General features: G+C 33.7%; 1 pseudogene; it reads left to right on the top strand.

The window, feature by feature from the left end:
* Positions 1-9,633: 9,633 nt before the first annotated feature.
* On the top strand, positions 9,634-19,216 carry LOC127546659 (RAD9, HUS1, RAD1-interacting nuclear orphan protein 1-like; annotated as a pseudogene).
* Positions 19,217-19,648: the final 432 nt, after the last annotated feature.

Raw genomic sequence — 19,648 nt, forward strand, 5'->3', positions numbered from 1 at the left:
TGTCTTGGCTATGGCACTCTAGGAAAGTAATTTAATCACAATGAACCTCAGTTTCTTCATCAGCAAAATATAAACAAAATGGGCTATTTTAATTTATTATCACACAGAGTTATTGTGTAGGAAATTATCTAAAAAAAAAACAAATAACTATAGAAAAATGAGGTGTTGGTATCATTGAATAAAAATGATCTTATTTCATACCTTTCTTGATCTGTGTAAAATGTGGTCAAATGTTATCTTCTGATCTATTTGAATTATTTGCAATGTGATGATAATGATTTGGAGTAAAAAAGAGATTAAAAGTTATTTATGATGGCCACCATTTTTTTCTCATAAGGATTCTTGGAAAGTGTACATAAGTAAAGATAAAAAAAAAAAAGCCACATAGTAGACTATAGGGTTACAATATGAAATGAGCCCACCAGCACACAGGATTTCATCAATCACAGGGCCTTTGAGATCTGGATTTCATGTTCCATCTTCAGGAAATTTGAGAGATAATATGTCATAATGAATAGAATGCCAGACCTAGAATTCAAATTTTCTAGCTATGGGTAAATCATTTACCTCAATGGACTTCAATATTCTCATCTATAAAAGGTCCCCTACAGTTCTTTCCAGACCTGGAATGATCCTATGAATTCATTTGTCATTTGAACCAGATTTGCTGACGGGCATAAGTAGCTAACTTCGAAAGTTGGTCTTCTGGGTTGCCATGCAATAAGTGAGAAGTAGGAAGTAATTGAATCAGACTTTCATGAAAATATGAAAATGCATGTGTGTATGTAAATTTTGAGCAATTTACCATGTAATCACTTATTTAGATCATCTTGAACCCAGACAATGTACTGACACTTGTAGATCCATGTACAGTGGCAATTGAGCAAAAATGTAGGTATTTGCAGACTATGCTATATGGTGGACATAGGAGATACTGTAGATATTTTTGAGGTGATCCCAGGAAATGGCCAGAAAGAAATTGAGGTGATTATTGGATTGGTGCCCCAAGGGGAAACATCAGGTAGTGAATTCACACATTGCACTATATCTGATATACTTAAGGAAGACAGCATATGAGTCAATTTGTTCTGCTGCCATTTCTTCACAGCTTCCAGTGTCATAATACACTGTCCCTAAATAGGTGCAAGAGGTGATGGTCTCTTCTCTAGATCTTTCTTTACTTGGAGACTTCTATTCACAGAAAGCACAAAAGTAAAGTAGTAAATAGCTATAATTGTTACTTACAATTAATTACAAGCAAATTTTATTTATATCAAGATAAAATCTTCCTGTTTGCATTATCTCTTTATTACTCAGTTCTGCTGTCTCTGAACAAGCAGCACAAATCAAAAGCTCTTCCACAAGACAGTCCTTCAAATGCATGAGAAGAGCTATTATGTCCTTAGTAACTTTTCTTATTTTCTGAACTAAACCTTCCCTGTTCCTTAAACTGATCCCTGTACACTGCAAGAAAATGTTCTTTAAAGTTTTCACTATTCTTTATTTACTTTTACTTTCCTATGAAGTGTAAAGCCCATCAGCAGCTTTTTCAAACCAAAACATTAAATTTCCATTCCCTTACTAGAGGGAAAGTGTGAACTAGAAAAACATCAAGATAGAAAAGGAGATTAATATTAGTGAAATGTTTTGTAACAATAAAAAGGAATAATGCTGACTCTCTCTAGCACAAGGTGAGGACAAGTGAGGTGTTTTCAGTGTGGAAAACCTGGACAATTTCCCAGCTCCTTCTGCATTTAGAATTCATGGAATAATTTCATTATTTGTTTGAAGTTCTTCAAAATCCAAAAATCAGATGCAACTATATTTAAATGTAATAAATGCATTTGAAAGCTCAATATTTGTGATTTTTGTTATAACTGCATGACATCTATACTTTTGTTTCCCTCCCTCAATATGAATAATTAAATAGTGAGTCAACATAGACTACAGAGAAAGAATTGGGAGTTCTGGTTCTGAATCTAAAATAATCTATGTAAACAGTCTGTACATAAGGTGAGTTTGTAAAACAAGGCTTGAAATACATATTTCTAAACTTCAATTATATGATCAATCAATTAACCAATGGATGTTTTAAATATCTTCTATGTGCTGTGCAGTATAAGTAATGTAATAATTTTACACTTACTTATGTTAGGAACTGAACTAAAATCTAAGAATTCAAATAAAAGCAGAAAAACTACCCCCATCTTCAAGAAGTTTACATTCTAATGGGAGAAAAAAAAATCCTAAATAGATGCTTCAAAAAAGAAAGGGCATAAATGAAAAGGTACTATTTTGAGTATATAATGTAGAAAGTCAAGAGTTGAGGAAGAAAACATGACTGGCCTCATAATTTTTCTAAAAATGGAATTTTGGAGAAAGGCAGACTAATCAGAGGAAGGAGACTTGGTGGCAATTAATTTCCAGGTGAAGAGACTATTGTGACATATAGAGAAAATCTGGACAGTCAGACGAAAACTCAAAAGAAAAGTTCTTAAGGGAAGGAATACATTGGCTTAAATTAACATGACTCAAAAAAGCAGATTTTGATGGAGAATAAACAGAAATAAATTTCAGGAAAGCTGGGTGTAATTCTACTTGAGACTAGCTGTATAGACTCTTTGGGCTTCTTATATACTATTCCAGACAGTATAGTAGTGTCAGCAAGTGGTTTTGCCCCTTGTTTCCAGGCCATACAAACTAATGGAAGAGAAGAAATTGGTGATGAGAGAGTGAGGCATGAGATACTATGGAGAGGGTCTGTATTTTGAAAGATTATGTTAATTCACACATAAATCATTCATTTTCATTCAGTTCACTATAACCATATGGTAAAAAGATTCCTTCGGGGATCAATCTATGTCCAGCAGGAAACCAGGTAACCCTAAAGATGAGAGCAAAGATAAGCAGTGGTCTATTGGTTAGGGGTTCCTTTACTAAACAGGGACTATGGCAAAAGTACAGTAGGAATAAACAATAAACCAATTCACAGCCAAACCAGAAGCTACCTTTTCGCAGTTACAACAACACTATTTCCCTCCTTTTTAATCTTTGAAAAATTTGCTAGATGTGAGGTAAAACCTCAGTGTTATTTTAATTTTCATTTCTCATTACTGATGAGAAATCTCTCATCATTACTGATAATAATTTTCAATAATGGATGGCAATAATGTCAAACTCAAATAGAAACAAATTCCTATGGGTCATATTTTGACACAGAAAACCATAGATCGACATTATCTATGTTGTATCATATTTTATTTATTTTGTTAAACATTTCACAATTAGTTTTTAAGTTGCTTTGACCTCAACTTTGGTGTTTTACCAGCTGGCTGGGAGTTTGACATGTCTGATTTAAAAGATTTTACAAATTGGTCTTTAATTTGACAACTATTCATGTCTTTCCTCATCTGTAATGAGGGAATTGGACTAGATAGTCCCTGAGGTCCCCTACAGCATTTGATCTATGATACTATGATTGCAAAATCCTTTAATGTTTTAGGCATTTATCAGTAAGTGAATGACTCTTGTACTTATGCCAAGTTCAGATTTATCCAAGAAATCTTAGTTTTATCAAAGATGTATTATGCATGATTTTTCTCCTAATAATCAACAGCTTTGCAATTGCATATCTTACCTCATAAAATTATATTCAGACCAAATACTGACCTTAAGGAATCAATATTGAGGAATACATGTTTATTTAACATTCTCAAATTTTTCTCTTTTCTGAGTTTCTATTTATTGCTTCACATACAATTGTAGCACAGTTTCTTGTACTGTTATCCTACATATGACTGATCTTTTTAAGATAGTGCCCATTTATATCTGCCTGTTGCTCCCAAGCATTCAGTGGACATCAGAAGTAGGTAATTTGGGACATCAAAATTAACTATGTGGTGGTTGAGGGAAAGAAAACCAAAAAATAAAACCATAATAAAATAATAACAGCAGACTCACATACTTTATAATGGTTTATCCAACTAAACATTTACTAAACACCTACTGTGTATGATATCTTCAAGAAGTTCACAATCAAGTTTGTATCCTAAATTAGTTTCAATAAGAATCTTTGATGCCAGAACAGAAATGATTCAATCTTTTCTTCCCAGAGGATCATGAACCATTTCCTAAATCTAATAGAACCTTTTGCTTAAACTGAATTGAGAAATAAAGAAATAAATTTGTTATTGAGACTTTACTATTGAAAAATTTCTGAGGTCAAAGCCAATATGGTAGAAAAAGCACTAAATTGAGTTCATCTAACATTCCCCTCAAAACAACTTTAAAATAACAACTTAAGTTGAATTCTGCAGTGGCAGAGTCAACAAAAGATTAGAGTGAAACATCCTTCCAGTCCAAGACAGTATAAAAGATCAGAGAGATTTGTGACATGGGGAAAGAGCTGGATCAGAGCTCACGTGGTTGAAATACCCAGTAATGGGACTAAATGGTACTGACAGAAGCAGCAGCAGCTTTGGAAGTTCTTAATCCAGAAATAGTGAGGAGATCTGACAACTGTACAGAAAGAGATTTCAGGATACCACTTATGCTACCACTGGATTCAGAATAAGGTCTTGTTTGGTATTTCCATTGCCTATGCCTTCTTCTGGATCATAGTTCAAGGCAGAGAAGAAAATTTTCCAAAAAGAAGAAATCAAAGTTGTGAAAGGCAATATCACTTCTAGTCCCAGAGGAAGAAGGGTCCTACCTGGTTAAGAACCAGAGAACAAACCAAAAGAACAGTGATCATACCTGCCCCCAGATCACATTTGGAAGTAGTGCAAACTTTCAAATCTCCAGAACTAGGTCTGAAAGCAACAGTGCAAAAAAGTCTCAAGCTTGAGATAGTGAGCTTCCCCAACCCATGCCAACACAGAGCCCAACATTAATATAAAGTTTCAAATCTAGAGATAACGTTGGGAAATGAGCAAACAATAAAAGAGAACATCACCATAAAAAAGCTACTATGAACAGGAAAGATCCAGACACAAATTTATAAGAAGATAATGAAGTTAAAACAGCTATAAGCAAAACCTTAAAGTTGGAGGGTACCCATAAATTAAACACAAGCCCAATAAGAATTCCTGAGAGAGTTCAAAATTATTTTTAAAATCAAATAAGAATGGTAGAGGAAAAATAGATAAAGAAATGAAAACAAAGGAAGAAAATTATGAAAAGACTATCAACAGTCTGGTACAAGAGGCAAAAATAATACAAAAGAAAATAATAGCTTAAAAACCAAAATTGGACAAATGGAAAAAGAGGTACAAGAATTCATTGATGAAAATAACTCCTTAAAATCAGATTTGGCCAAATGGAAGGAAGATATCCTTGACCCTTGATTCCCAGAATTCCTTGCTGTATCTTTTTCCAATCTATCCACCCCACTTAGAGTCTTAAGTACTCTTTGCACTTCCCTCTATAAAATGTGTTCTATTTAAGATTTGAGAGTAATCTTTTTTACTGTGAGTTTAGTTCCTTGACTTTTTTTTTTTTTTTTGCCTTTCTACAACTGTTAAGGAATGTTTTACCAGCGCATAGATGTAAGTATTGGGAATTTAGGGATTCTTTCTCAAAAATACACAAAAATAATCTTGATGCCTTGACACCTTTGCTTATTATTAGGTATATGAGGTGCATGAGGTATTCAGGGAGAAATAGCATCTTTGGTAAGAGGACATTTCAAGCCCTTTTCAGAGCTGCTCATTTATCTCCCAAGTCCATCTGTCACCCAAGTTTCACCTCTAGGCAGAGTGGAACTTTTTTCATCAAGAAGGATTGGAAGTCATGAATGGCAGTATCATATCTAATCCCAAAGCTAGAGAAGCCCTTGCTGGTTAAAGATCAGATTGCAAACCAAAGAACAGTAACTACATTTGTCCTCTGATCACGCTTGGAAGCACAGAAAACTTCCAAATCCCCTGAATTAGCTCTGAAAAAAAGAAAACCATGTGAAAAAGCCTAAAGCTTGAGAAATAAACCTCTCCAACCCTTTTGTTGTTTGCTCATTTCCCCACCATATTTCTAGATTTAAAACTTTATATTAACACACATAGCAATCATACCCCAGTAAACCATTTTGGCAGACAAGCTAATTAGATTGAGAATAATCCACAAACCTCAAATCCATTGGCACACAGGTGATGTCTACCCCAAGCATATTAAGACTTTTGGCAGAATGGGTAGATGAGAATAATTTGTCCTGATATCCTTGTGGAAATCTTAGGGCTTGGTCAGACACTGAAGACCCCAAGGTCATCCACTGCATACTGGACCATCACTGGTCAGCTTAACTTTTCTTTTGCCACTGGACTTCAATGACCAGAAGAGAGAATGAAACTGTTGGCTTTATGCAACCTTGACTCACTTAAATCCAATTTACATGCAAGCCAAGACAGTACTCTGTGATGTTTTTGGTTCTCTTTGAAAACAAAGGGCAAACAACTATATGGATAAAGGGAGGAGAGGGGAGAGATTGAGTTGGAAACTGAAACTAGAATTTCATTGGTAACAGTGAGGAAATTGCCTTTGTCAATGAAGGATGTTGACTTCTTTGAAATTTGTGGTCTTAGAAAGTTATCTAAAGCACTGAGAGTTTAGGTAAGTTATGCCTAGGGTTATGCAGCCAGAATGAATGAGTAAGAAGAAGCATTAAACTCCTTTCTTCCTGCATCCAACCCTGACTCTTCCTTCCATTATAGGATACTTCCTCTCAGTTAAGTAATTTTTTAGTATTTTATTTTGGACTTAAAATTCAATACAGCTGTTTATATGTGTATTGTAGCCTTTTAGCACATAAAGTGTTACAGATTTTCAGTTATTTTCAGGGACTCCAACAAAATTCTTTATGTATTCATTCATTTCCATTTTTCCTAATAGAGCAATACTATTTTCTCCTCTTTTCTTTTGATTCTGATTTTTTTTTTACTTTGAATTATTTTATAAGGATTTTTAGATGTATTTATATTCCTCATATTTGTTGATGTTAATTGTATTACAGTACTCTATAAAATCAATGTATCACAATTTATTTCCTCAATTGTTGACATTCAAGTGGTTCTTTTTTTTTTCCATTTCTACTAAATTATATTATGAAAATCTTTAAACAGAAAAATCTTGTTTATTTTCATTGTACCTCTTTGTTGTATATGATGCAAAATATTATTATTGGGTCAAGGAGTAAGATTACTTTTGTAGCTTCTAGTGTATTCCAATGCATTTCATTCCACAAAGATTCTAGTAGTTATTTTTTTTTAATTACACTAGCAATGACTACTACATGTGGATGTCAATAATATTTTTAATTATCTTCATCTATTTTATGAATGCAAGATGGTACCTCAAGGTTGTTCTAATCTGCATCTCTTTTGTCATTATTAAGTTTTGATTTTTTCAAGCAATTATTAGAAATTCATATTTTCTCTCTTCAAATTTGTCTATTCATGTTCCTGTGCTATTTATATACTTTGGATGAGCAATTAGCTCTTTAAAATTGTAACAATTCCTTAAATTCCATGTTATATCATTATATATATATATATATATATATATATATATATATACATACACACACATGATAAAACATCTGGTGATTTTTGCTACTTCTAGATATTTAACTTTTTGGTAGATTTTTTTTCTAGCCCAGTTAAATCTAAAAAATAACCTGTTGAACTATGCTGGGTGCAGGGAATCCAAAGAAAATATAAAAATAATCCCTGCTTTCAAAGAGTTTGCCTAAATCTGATGAAAGGGAATATAGCATGTAAAAAAATAAGCATATGCATGATAATCATGGAGAAAGAACACATTAACAACTAACAGACCAGAAAAGACTTCCTGTTAAAAATACCACATGAACTGAATTTTAAAGATAGTGATTTTAACAAGCATAGATGAATATCTATCAGGAGAGCCTGATGAAGGGAAGAATCTGCAAAACAGAAATCTGGGAGATGAAGCATCACATATAGGAAATATCAAGGAGTTCACTTGACTACAAGATGTAATATAACGAAACAAAAAAGAAGACTGAAGCAAAATTACTAAGAAATTTTAATATCAAGTTAAATAATGTATAATTTATCTTACAGGCAATTGGGGGCAATCAAAGTTTTGGAGAAGAGCAGTGGTGTTGTCAGTCTTATATATTAAAAAGGTGACATTGGTTGCTGTGTACAGAATAGACAAGAGAAAGAATAGAATAGAGCCTGAAACCTAAGAGTTCAATTAGGAAAATAGTACAATAGTCTATATGAAAAGTTAGGCAGTCTAAACTAAGATGAAGGATATTGGAGTGGAAAAATAAGAGATATTGCAGAGATAACATTAAGAATTTTTGACAATTCAAATACATGGTAGAGGTGAGTAGACAGAAGTCAAGGATGATACTGGAGTTTTCGGTCTGAATGACTGGAAAGAGAATGGTATTCTAAATAAAAATGAGAAACTTTAGGATAGAGAGGGAGTCCAGGGAGAAATTAATGAGTTCTATTTTGGAGAAGTAAACTTTTAGATATATCTGACCTTTTAAGTGCAGATATCCAACTAGCACTTATCCCTCAGAGAAATTTGGGTGGTGGTGGTGTGTGTGAGTATGAGTATACCCTTGTGAAATCATATAATAATTGAATTAATGGGACCTAGTAAGATCAATAAGATCAAATAGAACACACACATAAAATTAGTCAGAAATATGGCCTTTGAGTAGACCAAATGTTTTTTTCTGTATTTTAACTATATTTTGTATTATTATTAGTATTGCACACAGTCAAAAATTTTATATTCATAATTTATACTAGAAACTGCCCATTCCCACAGCTCTGAAACCATAGATATAAGACAGTGCCTTGTAGGACACCTATTCTTAATGGGTAGAAGGAAATAGATGATAATATAAATAAGAAGAATTCAAAGTAATGGGAAAATCTTTCTCGGTAGAGAACCAAGAAAGAAAGATGTCACAAAAACCCAAGGGGAAGAGACTACCTAGGAGGAAAGCATGGTTATTAATAATGTTAAATGTGATAAAGATATCAAAAAGGATGAAAACAGATTAAGATGCTAGTTTTAGAGTCATTAGTAACATCAGAGATAAAAGTTTCAATTGGATAATAAACTTGAAAGTCAATTGTAAAAGATTTAAAAGTTGGAAGACAGGAAATGAAGACAATAGTTTTAGAGACTTTCTAATAGAAGCTTGGATGTGAAAGAAATATAGATGAATGCTTTAGCAGATGGCAAATTCAGATGAATATTAATTGAGGATGGAAAGACAAAGGATCATCTGTAGGCAGTGAGGAAAGAGCCAGTCAATTGAAAGGCATGAAATATTAGGGAAATATTAATGATGATAGCAACATTTCTATAAAGCTAACATTTCTGGCAAGTTGCTAGTGTACATAGTAATGAATGTTTTTAAGAACACAAGTAGAGGAATTGGCCTTATCAAGGAAGAAGGGCCCAGATTTTAAGTACATCTCTCATTTCCTTAATTATTTCTTCTGTTATTTTCTTGGAAGCTATTTTTTCTCACAATTGTTATGAATCCATTATTCCATCCTCCACATTTATAGAGTTTTAAAAATGTTTGTCTGTCATCCACTTAGAATTCATTGAACTATTTGGTGTGAAATGACGGTATAAATCGGTTCCCCATCCACTTAGTTGAATATTCTCTGTAGAGGGAGTTGGAAACCAACAAGCAGGATCTGATCAAAAGAAGCTTCCATCTACTTCCAAGTCCTGGTGAAAAATTTTGCAAAAACTGTAATAATTCTTGCAATTATATAGAATAGAATTGTAAAGGTAAAGAGAAATTAAGTGATCACCAAACTAGCTATGTTCCCCACCACCACTTGCAGATTCCAGATGCTGTGGTAATTCTAAAATTATAAAAATAGTGGATGAGGTAACCTCCATTAAGTTGAAAATACTCTCATTCAAACACCTCTCACTGGCTTTTAAAATAAGCGTTAGTTTCTTCTAAAATATAATTAGAATATTTAAGTATAACCAAATCAAATGAACATGAAGTGATAAACAATAATATAGTTATATAATAAATACATAAGGAAAATAGTAAGCATCTGTGAGAGATCAAAAGTCTAAAATCATATTACACACATAAAATTAGTTAAGAATATAACCTTTGGATAGACCAAATGTTATTTTCTTTATTTTAATTATAATTTGCATGATTAGCATTATTGCACACTATCAAAATTATTAACATTCATGATTTATACTAGAAAGTGCTCATTCCCATAGCTCTGAAATCATAAACAAAGAAAACATAGCCTTTTAAGATCAATATTCAGTTTTAAAGAAGATATCCACACAAAATATGTCTTTTCTCCAGCTATTGTGCAGACAAGGATATTTCTGTAAGCTCTTTATTGCTATATCAAGGGAAAGAGTTATGACCTGATAGATAAAGAATCTAAAAAGATAAAGGTGAAAAATATAGTTTAGCAAGTCTGCCTGAGAAAATCACCAAGAAATTCAAAGTTTACCTAATCATGATCATCATTCAATCCTGCTTACTAGGCTAGCCTGATAGAACAGGGGAGAAAGTCTCATTTTTGCTTTCTGAAGATGGACCTTACTTTGGGAAAGGATCATAGGTTCATAGATTTAGAACTGGGACTTTATAGATCACCGAATTCAATTCCCCAAGACACACAAATAAAGAAATTGAGAGTTATAGAATTTAACATGAAGTACAGCTGTAAATGTCAAAGGGAAGATTTGAACCCAGGTCATCTTGATTTCAGGTATGGCACTTTGGGTCAAAAGTCAATCAATTCAGTAATGCTCAGCTGCACTGACATTTCAATTGGGTAAAATAACTATTAACTTTTACTATCCTAATGTGGCATAAGAGAAACCTGTATGCTAAGTTAGCTCTCTGTCTTTCCTTAAAATTACTCTTTCACTTTATTGGCAGCTTTTTTTTTTCCTTTGGCAAATAGACAAGAATTTCTAAAAAGGGCTCCCAAGTTGGGATTTAGAAATCAGTTGGAGGGTTGTTCAAATGGAGAGAGGCTCACTACAAGACATTAGTAAGAGCACTCATGCACCTGGTGCTAAGCTAGATAAAGCTATTAAGAAATCATTTCAATTTCCAAAAATAGTATAGTTCTCCCCAATGAACTACTGGACATGCATTAATTTTGTCAAAAGTTTTTTATATCATAAAATACATGAATTTGCACAATGCCAATATGTATTTTTGGCACCCTATAAAAACCTGAATGAAATACTATCTCTGCACTATATGGGAAAAGAGAATTGAAATCACCCAGATGCATTTTTTATTGTTTATATCTTCAGAGTTTTGCTTGATTTTGCCTTAAGACTGCTTTAAATACTAATATCTGTGCTGTGCTCACTCTGAAAGCATAGATACAAAAAATAATTAAGTTCTTGAGTACAATTTTTAAAGAAATTGTTCAGACATTAGTTCTGTATTTATATTAGGCTAACAATAATTCTTGAAAAAGCTAAACTAATATCATAGAAAGACCACTGGCCTGCAAATCATGAGACCTAAGTCCTCACCCTTCTAACCAGGCATTTGACCTTAGTAAAGTTGTATAAACTTTTCTGGCTTTTAGTTTTCTCACATGTAAAATGAGTAAGTTGAATTCAACAATCTCCAGGCTCCCTTACAAATGCTCAAGTCCAACAACTTTGACAAAACAGCACACACAGAATCTTTACTCAATGAAGTAACCTGCATGAGGCTTCATGAGGTTCCTAATCCCCAAAACAGTAATGAGGAACACCTTTTGTAAAACTTCAGGATATCTTTATGAACAAAAAGGAAATTGACAAAAAGCAAGCCACTTTATCAAGTTACTCATCTGTAGGGTTTAATCCATACGAGTGAAATGCATGATCAAGTTGTTACATAATTTGATCTAGAAGATAGATAATCTTCTAGGGAAAGAGCCCAAAACACTTTTATACCTTCTGAGCCAAAGGAAATAAATAATAATAATAATAATCATTCCTTGATTTAGCTCCCAGTACTCTAGTGAATATACAGTGTTTCTGATTGAGATATAAATTTACATTTATCTATCAGAGAACACCAAAATGCAAGAATACTAATAACCCAAGAGTAATGCCATTTTTTCATATGAGAAATTGTGCAGAATATTTAATGATCCAAAGCTGTTTCCTGACATAAACCCCATCTCTTTAACACAAATTATCCTCCTGTTGATGTTACAAACTGTAACTTTTGAAGAACTCTGATCTCTAAAGAATTAAAATTAAAAGTGACCCAAAGGAACTTGCAAATATTTATGATATAAGCAAGCTATGGCATGTTACCAATCACGACTATACAAAGTGTAGCATAAAATAAATCATCCAAGTATAGCACTGGTATCCACAAAATCATAACAGAATTAGAGTTGGCCCTCCATGTTGTTCTATCATTGATCTATAGGAAATCAATAGGTGGGCATAGTAAAAATTCACAGACTAAGAAAATATACAAGAAACAATAACCTTGTTGAGTTTATACATTCTTGAAAGTATCAAACTTTGATAACAAAGGTTCCCAGCAAAGTTGAAAAGTGACAATAAAATAGTTTAGGCACATTCATGTAATTCTATAATCAGATGAATCTTTTAGAGATAGAAGTCTATTAATGGGTTCCCAATAAAGACGTCCTTTCATATAGCTATTGTTTCATGTGCTCCTAGCCAGAAATATCGACCCATAAAGTGAAATTTTACTGTTTAAAGAACAGTTTCCTGGGACTTCAATTTGCTGCTATTTTAAGTCTTGGGTCCAGGTATAAGTGTCTTGAACTTGCATAAGATTGCTGTTTCATCATTCAAAGTAAATGCCATATGTAGCCTGAGTACTGCCAGAGGTGGATGTCTATACTTGGAAAAGTTGAGAGAATAACCTTGTGAAAGTCAAGGTTGCATGTAAATAGTAATTGTTTCTGTTTTGGTCAGAAACCTTAAGGGATTTCCTCTCCCAAATTGATTTTTTTTTTTTGGACTAGGTAAAAGAGATGTGCCTGAAATCTTATCTAGCTTTAATCACTGAATGGGCATTGCCACCATCAGACTGAAATCTGTTAAAGACTTTAGCTTAACAAGGCCAAATTTTTCCACTACATCCAGGGCCATCTTCAATTGTCCTGAACTATGTCTGTTTGGATCCAGATGGCTCTGAAGGAAAAAAGTGAAGTGGTAACTGCATGGTCCACTCACTTAAATCCAACTCACTTGGGTGTCATGGCATCACCAACATAATGTCATGGCCCTCTTCAAGAATGAAGGACAAAATACAAACAACCTAGTCAGAAAAAGTAGAAAAAAGCTTGAGTAGTTCACGAAAGTCAAGATGCAATTATTAATTACCTTCTGTGTGCAAGTCACCGTGCTAAGCCCTTGGTTCAATAATCAGTTGGGGAATCAGATCCTATTTTTCAGAGTCAAAATGTTTGTTTAAATTGTTTATTTGCTTGTCTTCTTTTTTATAGTCTTTGACTGAAAGGATTCTTCAATCATCTAAAAATATTAAATACATCACTAAAGAATCTCTCCTCTTAGGGTTAATTGATCAAGTACAAAGAACTACATGTGCTAAATTGTTATGGAACCTTTTTATTTATTTATTTTTATTAGCTTTTTTCTAATAGACTGACCAAAATAGCTTGTGGTATTATGAATGAAGTCTCTGGATGCATAACATACACAATGTCTGTTAAGATACTTCATTCTTAAAGCTACATTCTGGGACCTTTGTTTGCTTTTTTCTCCTGCAGGCCAACTCAAATATTGCCCATATGATTTCAGAGGATCATTCATAACTTGTAAATGGTACTACTTTCTATGTTTTGTATCCTTTGGCTAGTTTCCACTTAAACTAATCTCAGTGGTATCATAAATGTTTTGAAGAGCTTTTTTTCCCAGTTTGGTCACATTTTGCCCCAATATATACATTCAAGAGACATATCTACATGAATGGAACATTAAATTGAGAATCATGTGACCACCAGCTCACTATGTGATTTGAAGAAAAAATCACTTAAATTCTAGGGCCTCAAATTCTTCATTTATAAAATGACAATTATGCTAAATATCTCTAAAGTCCTTTCTAATTACAAAATTAGTGTTTCTCAGCTTATCTACTGAAAATACTTTGGGTTTGCTAAAATACAGGTGAAAACATAAAGTATCTAAAGCCTTTTTACTAAAAACATGAAAGGGGACCCCACAGAACTAAGGACCATTTTGTATTTTTCTCTGTTCCCTGGATTGCTAAAGAAAATGTCCCCGAATTATCTACCTACCTCCATGTATGTATGTATATATGTATATATGTATATGCTTAATAAGCATTTGTTAATTAACTAATTAATCTTGACGGTGCTTGAAGCCTTTCACTTTTCTGGCATAGCCTTTGAGAGGTCATGGTTAGTTAATTCCATAACAAAATGAGGCATTAAAGTAGTTCATTTACTAACATTTAGTAACAATATCATCAGCCTTCAGTGACTATGACAGGCAAAAAAGCAAAAAAAAAAAAAAAAAAAAAAAAAAAAAGATAGTGAAGGTTGCTAAGAGTCATAGTTTTAAAACTGTTTAGGAGATTGGCTTAATTGGTATAATGAATGTTAAATTCTCTTCCAATGATCAACTAGTGGACATAATACTATAGGAAATGAATTATGTCAATATTCATATCCTTGCTATAAGTCAAATCAGAATTCAAAATGAAGTTACTACTACAATGAAAGAAAACAATAATAATTATTGACATTTATAGTTCATTAATGCTTGCAAAGCACATAGATTATTTCATAAGAGCCTTGAAACAATCCTTTAAGGTGGAAAGTACAAGTATTAACACCTCCCTTTTATGGATGAGAAACCTGTCTCAGAATTGCCATCTAGGTTCACAACCTTAGAATCATTCATAACTCTTTCTTCTCTTTTTTACATCCAGTATCTAGTCAATTGTCAAAACAATTTATGTAACATTTCTGAGATCCATTCTCTCCTCTCCGGTGACATAATCACCATTACAAGTCAGATATTCATCATCACTCACATAGACTAATAACCTCCTAACTTATCATATTTCCTCCATTTGCTTTCTTCTCTCTAATTCTTATTATAGTTGTCAAAAACATCATATTGTGTTAAGGACCACTCCTAAGTGAAGGGGCAGGTCAATTCTCCAAGAGCCTCCACAGCTGTGAATCATAACACTTGAAGTAATTGCAAAGCAGCCTTCACAAATATTCCTTGTGGATTGGGAATGAAATAAACCAGAGGCAGAGGAAAGAGGAGTGGAGAGGTCAGAGAACTCAACTGCCTCTCAGTCTCCTTATATCATCATTATCCTCTCATATGAAGAGATCCATTCTACACATCTGAGTTAGATGCCACTGCATCTGCAGCAGCCACTGGCAGGTGGCTCCCATATCACAACAATATAGATGCAAAAGATCTAAGTACATCACACTCTTGTTTACAAATATTTTGTGAACCTAGTTACTTGTAGGAAATATAAATTTCCCAAATGGTATTGAAGAGTTTCCATTAAAATGGCTCCAATGTTCTTTTCCCATTTCATGAACACTATATACTAAAGATAGCCTTTCATAATGCTGAATAATTGTTTATTGCCAACTAACCTGACTTAGTAGCCTCATTGAATTCTGAAGTCAGCATTCTACCTCTTACTCCTCCTAAAAATCATTCCCCATCCCTAAAATGAACTTTCACCTCATGTAATGTTTCAGAATACCTATTTCACTTCAAGGTTCCCCTCTAGTACCATTTCTTCTATTAAGTCTTCCATCCCCACCATTACATTTTAATGCTATCTCCTACAAACATAGGTTTTTAGTTTTCTAAATTTCAGTATCCTATTGGTAGAAGATAAATTGCTTAAGGCAAAGGACTTCTTAGCTTATTTTTTTCATTGTCATCACCTAGATCAATGACTTGTGAATAGAAAGCATTTATTAAATGTTTGTTGAATTTAATTGATGCCCCTAGCTAATAAGCAGCTTTTCTAGATAACAAAATAAATTTTCCTCCAAATTATGCCACTGTGCACATATTGAAAAGGATAAAACAACACCTAGATTTTATTTTAAAAACAATGTGATATACTAGAAGATTTTAACATTTAAGATGTTTAAAACAGGATGTAAATGATTTCCTAGCCATATATATGTGACTTCAAAATTCACTCCATCAAACAGTCAAAAATATTTCTCCATTCAATAGCCCAAGAAATTTCTAATATTACACCACACTAGAGTTTTGGTTTAGTTTGGGTCTAAAGGGAAGAAACTTCTACTTTTACTAATATTTTTGGGGGACGGGAAAATGCAGAGAAAGTTAGCAAAGATTTTTAATGGATGGGCTGCAGGTGGGTCTCATATTTCTGAGGTTTTTTATAGTACAAAGAAAAACAATTATTTTGTTTATGCTAATTACTGATGCATTGCTTTTGATTTCTCTCATCAGCACATCAACTAAAATTCATTATTTGTTTCATTGTGGTGAAAATTTTAAGTTAGTGACAAGTGGAAATTGACATATATAGTTATAGGATATTTTTTTCCCTAATAGATATGAAAAAAAGCAGAACTCGATCTTTTTTTCAATTCTAGCTTTTTATTTACAAGATATACGCATAGGTAATTTTTCAGCATTGACAGTTGTGAAACTTTTTGTTTCAATTTTTCCCCTCCTTTCCCCCACCCTCTCCTCCAGATGGCAGGTTGACCAATACCTGTTAAATATATTAAAGTATAAGTCAAATACAATATATGTATACATGTCCATACAGTTATTTTGCTGCACAAGAAGAATCAGACTTTGAAATAATGTACGCTTAACCTGAAGGAAATCAAAAATGCAAGTGGACAAAAATAAAGGGATTGGAAATGCTATGTAATGATTCATACTCATTTCCCAGAATTCTTTTGCTGGGTATAGCTGGTTCTATTCATTATTGAACATTATTTGGTTCATCTCATTGTTGAAGAGAGTCATGTCCATCAGAATTGATCATCACATAGTATTATTCATCACACAGTATCGTTATTGAAGTATATAATGATCTCCTGGTCCTTCTCATTTCACTCAGTATCAGTTCATGTAAGTCTCTCCAGACCTTTCTGAAATCATCCTGTTGGTCATTTCTTACAGAACAATAATATTCCATAATGTTCATATACCACAATTTATTCAGCCATTCTCCAATTGATGGGCATGCACTCAGTTTCCAGTTTCTGGCCACTACAAAGAGGGCTGCCACAAACATTTTTGCACATACAGATCAGAAATGTATGATAAGATCTTAAAAGAAAGTAAAACATAACATCTGGAGATAGGAAAGACCTTACCAAGCATCTATCCCAATAATACTCACATTTTACAAAAAAGAAATCCGAGGTCAACATCAAAAAGATAACAAGTAGAGGTGAGAAAGGAGGGCAGAGGGGAACAGATGTGATAGGAGATTGGCCAGAGCTAAACCAGGCAGCTAGGAGGGGGCTGGGAGGATTTCCCAAGCAGGAAGAAGGGGCAGGGACAAGGACAGGCAGCACCAGGTGTCTGAATCCCTCTCTCTGAGATCTATTCTTTTCCTGCTCTAGTTTTCCAGATCTTTCTTCACTGAAGGCACTGCACCCATTTAGTGCATAGGTAAGCATCATTGACTGTTTCCCCAGAGTCTTACCTTAGGCAGCATGAGGCTATTTCTTTTCCTTCCGGATTATTGATGCTTTCTAGGAAGAAACACTAAAGTTAGTCTCAAAAATCACAAAAACTAGCATTCCGAGAAGGGCGGCCCTACAGATCCTCACAACCAGCATGACATGAGCCGGTCAAACCAATAGACTACAAAACCATCACTTCTTGGATGTCTACTCAATTTGAGAATACAGGAAGCTGGTTGCCAGTCTACCAAAACAACATCCGGTGCCTTACAAATTTAGGAATCTCGCAACAGGATCTAGTCAAAAAGCTACTAAGAATTGATTTCCTCAGTCCTTTTAGGAGTTCAATGTATTCTGGTGAAAATGCTTTGGACAATTTCTTACTTTTGGGGTGTCCTCTGCAGTGCCTAAAAGGACTCTTCTCTGTATTCAGTCCTCCAAACTGTGAGGAATCATCCTCTCATGTCCTTCAAAATTCAGGTTAGATGGTTATCTCACTTGATAACCTGACCCCAGAACAGCTCCCTGAGAAAGAGATAGTAGGCATATTCCCGCAGACCATAAATAGGCTGCATATGAGAAGAAGTTGTCCGCTCGTAACGGATCTTCCCAGAGCCCAGACCCTGTACCTGTGTGAGTTGCATTTGCACTAGAAGGTATTTGGAATGGAGAGATAAAGTGAAGAACTTACAGGAATGTTTCAATTCTTTTTCTGTATTTTTTATCATTTCTATGTCTCTGTGACCTGCAGAAGTATGGTGTGTGCAAGCCAATATTTACTTAAAACTTTAGATATATTTACTTAACCAGAAATGATGACATTTATCCTTGTGCAATGTTATCAATATTTAGATTATTAAATGTGGTCAGCTCAGTAATCTGAAGTTTGAAGATCTAACTGATGATTCCTCTCAGAACAGGGAAACAAAGCATTCCATTCTAATCTGCCTTTGGCACCAATGCTTAATATTCAATAAGGGGAGAGGGCATCTATTTCTCAATGTTCCCCAACCTATGTTGTAATCCTTTGTAACCAAATTTATAAAAACTGTATATCTTTCCTAAATCTTTAGCCCTTCTACTGTGAGCTTTCTTTCTTTCCCTCCTCACAGTGGAATTGCTCATTTTCATGAGAATTTATTCATAAATAACTTTTCTGCTTTCTACTGAGTGATCTCTGAGTAGTCATTTTGGGTAAGGGTCTTCTACATCCCTCACAAAGGGAAATATGGGCTGAAGGTAACTTGGAGAAGGAGATATTAACTTCTTATTTACCTCAGAGAAAAGAGGAAATTGAACATGAGCCAGTGTCTTATGAAGACATGAATTTACATTGCCCTGTGGATGGTTTTTATAGTGTTGCTAAATCTAATTTCTGGCTTTTAAAGAGCTCAAATCAATAGTAACAAGGATCATTTAGAACTCTTGTGATCCTTCCTATTGAATTAATAGAGAATCATAAGTCCTAAAATCATTATGTAAACTAAAAATGAGGTTTCCTGAGGTTTTTTTTTTTTGTATTGCTAGTTAATGGCGTAGCATCTACAGATCATCTTTTCTTTCTTTTTTTCTTTCTTTCTTTCTTTTTTTTTTTTTTGGCTGAGGCAATTGGGGTTAAGTGGTTTGCCCAGAGTCACACAGTTAGAAAGAGTTAAGTGTAACCGATTTTAACTCAGGTCCTCCTAACTTCAGGGCTAGTATTCTAACCACTATGCCACCTAGCTGCCCCATACAGATCAGTTTATAATTTTTTTCTATTTATCTAGTTTAAAAATGAGTCATAGTATTTAGAGAGGAAAATAATCATACAATATTTTCAATAAATTATAAATAAGCATTTTAGGGCAGAAAGAAAACTTAGAAAATATTTAAAATGCTTACAAATAAATACAGGAAAAATAGTAACAAGCATCAGAATCAGGTTTAAA

This window comes from Antechinus flavipes, chromosome 2 (assembly GCF_016432865.1).
Source record: "Antechinus flavipes isolate AdamAnt ecotype Samford, QLD, Australia chromosome 2, AdamAnt_v2, whole genome shotgun sequence".
Lineage (NCBI taxonomy): Eukaryota > Metazoa > Chordata > Mammalia > Dasyuromorphia > Dasyuridae > Antechinus > Antechinus flavipes.